We start from the raw sequence: 4,350 nt of genomic DNA on the forward strand, positions 1-4,350 counted from the left end.
TCTACTGATTCAAATGCTCATCTCTTTCAGCTACATCCACACAGACACACCAGAAATAATGACTTATCAGCTATCTGAACATCCCTTAGTCAAACTGATACCTAAAATTAACTCAGAGTCTACATATCTGTCTTTATGCCAGTACCACACTGTTTTGATTATTGTGGCTTAATAGTAAGTTTTGAAATCAGGAAGTGTGAGACCTCCAACTTTGTTCTTATTTTTCAAGACTGTTTTACATCTTAATTCCATGATCCATTTTGAGTTAATTTTTATATAAGGTGTGTGATTTAGGTTGAGGTTCCCTTTCCCCTCTCTACCTCCATGAATGTCTACTGGCTCCAGCACCATTTGTTGAAAAATCTATTTGAATTGAATTGCTTTTGCATTTTTATCAAAAATCAATTGAGCATATTTGGATCTATCTGGGGGTCCTCTGTTATGTTCCATTGATCTATGTGTCTATTCCTTTGCCAATACCATACAATCTTGATTACTGTAGCTATATAGGAAAACAGTATCGGGTACAACGATTCCTCCCACTTTAGTCTTCTAGGTCAAGATTGCTTTAACTATTCTAGGGCTTGTACCTCTCCATATAAATTTTAGAGTAAGCTTGTCTACATCTATTAAAAATTTTTCTGGGATTTTGATAAGCATTAAATTAAACCTATAGTTCAATTTAGGGAGAACTGACATCTTTACTATGTTGTGTCTCTCCCAAGCCATGAACTCAGTATGTCTCTCCATTTATTTAGGTCTTCTATGATTTCTTTAATCGGCATTTTATAACTTTCAGCACATATATCCTGTATGTTTTGTTAAGTGTATGCCTAAATATTTCATTTTCTTTGGAGTGACTGTAAATCGTATTAGGTTTTAAATTTTGGTTTCTTCAAGTTCACTGTCAGTAAACAGAAATACAATTGATGTTCCTGTGTTGATCTTATATCCTCTAACTTTGCTGAACTCATTTACTAGGTCCTAGAGGCTTTTTCTGTGGATTCCCTGGGATTATTTCCCCTTGATTCCTGAAAGAGAGTTTCATTGGCTATAGAATTCACAGTTGATGGTTCTTTGAGTACTTGAAAAATGTTATGCCAACTTCTCTGACCTCCAAAGTTTCTGATGAGAAATCCACCATCGTTTGAATTGGTGTTGCCTTGTAGGTAAGGTATTGTTTCTCTGGCTGCCTTCAAGATTTTTTTTTTCTTTATCTTTAGTTTTCAAAAGTTTAATTATGATGTGTCTTGGCATGGATTTTGGGGGGTTCATTCTGTTGGGGATTTGCTCAGCTTCTTGAATCTGCTGATACTTCTTCTGATACTACAATACAATGATACAAAGGCTGGTCTTATGTTATTTTCCTATGGGCCCCTGAGATGACTCTCTTTATATATTCATACATATATACACACAGAGACATATCTATTTCCCCTCCCCCATTATACTGTCTTCTGTTATTCAGCTTGGGTCAGTTCTGTTGGTCTGTCCTCACGTGCACTGATTTTATCCTCTGTCATCTCTCCTTTCCTCTTGAGGCCATCCAGCAAGTTTTTATATCTGTGACTGTACTTTTCAGTTCTATAATTTCCATTTAGTTCTTCTGTATAACTTTCATTTTTTTTTGCTGAGGTTTTCTATTTTTAAAATTTGTTTCAATAGAATTTGTAATTGATTGTTGAAACATTATTATCACGGCTGTTTTAAAATCCTTGCCAGATCATTCCAACATCTGATTCATCTCAGTGTTGGTGCCAGTTGATGCTTTTCACATTCAAGTTGTGATATTCCTAGTTCTTGGTATGACAGGTGAGTTTCAATCATAGCCTAGACATTTTGGCTATCCTGTTAGGAGACTCTAGATCCTATTAAATTCTTTGTTGGCAATGGCCCTGTTTAAATTTAGCACGCAGGTCCTGGTCTACTTTTGTGGGCTGAGGTTCCAAGGACAATTTAATTTTCAGAGACTTTGCAGTATTATTTTCATCTGTTTGGTTTATCTGGTGCCGCTGGGGCCCTAGCAGTCCTCATTGGTGGTGCCTGAGAGGGCAGAGGGGTTTTCCAGGCCAGGCTGCCTGGTATCTCTTGGCAGGGGAGGTGAGTTGTAAAAGAAGTGCAAAAGAAGAGTGCCTCTCCCAGCTGCTTATTGTTAGTGGGGCACCTGATTAATCCCCCCACTGGTGTTGCTGGGCTCACCTGGAGTCGTTAGAGGGACTCCTGCTCAATTTGTAAGAGGAATGAGCTACCTGGGCTGCCTTCTGTTACTAGGTTGGGGGTCAGGAAACAACAGGCCTGGATCATCTTCTCCTGGGTAGGGGTACATAAGACACCCTGCCACCAAGTGATTTCTTCATTCTTAGGGTCCCAAACCAATTTGTCATTTTCTTGCCACCTTTCAGAGTTCTCTTTGATTGCCTCTTGCAGTATTCCCATGGCTTATAGTTGTACTTAACAGGCAGGAGCAGGGGAAACAAGGTTATACCATCTTGTCTGGGCCAGAAGTCATCTTTTCAATCATTTTAAAAGGTAGAGCACCAAAAAGCCCACTGGAAACTCAGCATGAGTGAAGGGACTTGGTAATTGGAGGGCTTCACTGTGGGATGATCTGGCCAGGCTCTTTGAGGTCCTCGGTTACTGATGTCTTTTTTCCTCTTGAGCTGTCAGATCCCTCAATTTCGATTCCCTATTTGGAGGGCATAGTTGGCCTGCCAGGTTTCTGGAAGCTGAGTGGGAGCACGGGCTTTCCATTTAGGATATGGAGTTGCTCTTAATCACTCAGCGTTCACATTGCACCACTGCCTTCTACTCTGCCGGTGTCCTTTGGTCAAGAGCTCTCTTGTGTATCTTCTTCAGAAACTAAACCATTGGTTTCTACCCAGGTGGTGTTGGTATTCTTTGGGAGTAACTGTTTCTTAAAGAATCTCATAACTAATCCTCTTGTTTTTAGCCTTCTCCTGTATCTTCCAAGCTATCTGGTGCTGCCAATTCTGGATCTTTTCCGTGGGTTCTGAGGTATAGAAAGGTTGCAGTTGGGTTTCCCACTGCTGACTTGGGGTCAAGCCTGCTAAGTCACTCACCTACATCACCTGCTTTCCAGAATCCACGGCGTTGCTGCTATGTCCCTACAGAGTGTGTCCCCGGGAGTTTATGCTATATTTTTTCTTTTAACCCTCTATTTTAATTGTAGTGAGGTTCAGAAGGAAGCAAAAATAGATATGTGTATTTAATTTGTCATCACTAACTGGAAGGCTATCTCACTTCTCTTGCTACAAAATGAAATCTTGGATCAGAAGCAGTGTTGAGTTTGGTTCCATAAACATGAGTAAGGCATTACATCCATGGATGGAGAGATTAGCAGAAATGCGGCAGGCAGGGAAGGCGAATCCAGATTCAGAATGCGTATCAGTAGGACTTCAGTAGGATGACCACCTATTTCAGTTCCCAGGAAACCCATGATCCATGAGCCACCCCAAGGATCCCCATAGGTCAGTCCACTCGATTACCACCCTCTCCAGCCCTAACTTTGTCTTTGGCATTTATGAGCCATTGCTTGGCCACTGCCACCCTCAAGGTCCCCTTATCCTCCCTGAAATCAGGGGGCCACTTCAAAGGCAAAGGCTCACACCCACATCCTTAGCCACTGTAGCACATGTCAAAGTTGCCAGCATTCCTCACCAATATGTCGTCAATGATGGGTGACAGTGTCCTCTAAGCCCTCAGCAAACACAGATAGCAATGAAGTTACAGGAAATATACCCACTCCAACATTCTGGCTCCCTGTCTTTGGATCTCTTTCTCTACGTCACATAAAAGCATTTCCAGAGTCTCAACTTCTTGCATCACAGGTCACCTTTAACCCAGAAGTCAGTCTGGGTTACAGTGACAGAAAGCAGATTAGTGACTTGGCTTGGGGGTGTGTAGGGAGAGATGAGGAGCCTGGCATGGTGGCACTCACCTCTAGTTCCAGCTACTCCAAAGGCTGAGGTGGGAGGATGGCTCCAGCCCAGGGGTTCTGGGCTGTATCGCACTACACGGATCAGGTGCACTAAGTTCAGCATCGATGTGGTGACCTCCCAGGAGTAGGGGACCACTGGGTGGCCTAAGGAGGGGTGAATCAGCCTGTGTCAGAAACAGAGCAGATCAAAACTCCCATGCTGATCAGCAGTGGTATTGCACCTGTGAATAGCCGTTGCACTCCAGCCTGGGCAACATAGCGAGACCTCGTCTCTTTAAAAAAAAAAAAGGAGGGCCGGGCGCGGTGGCTCACGCCTGTAATCCTAGCTCTCTGGGAGGCCGAGGTGGGCAGATTGTTTGAGCTCAGGAGTTCGAAACCAGCCTGAGCAAGAG

The sequence above is a fragment of the Propithecus coquereli genome, unplaced genomic scaffold, assembly GCF_000956105.1.
Source record: "Propithecus coquereli isolate 6110/MARCELLA unplaced genomic scaffold, Pcoq_1.0 Scaffold1, whole genome shotgun sequence".
Classification (NCBI taxonomy): domain Eukaryota; kingdom Metazoa; phylum Chordata; class Mammalia; order Primates; family Indriidae; genus Propithecus; species Propithecus coquereli.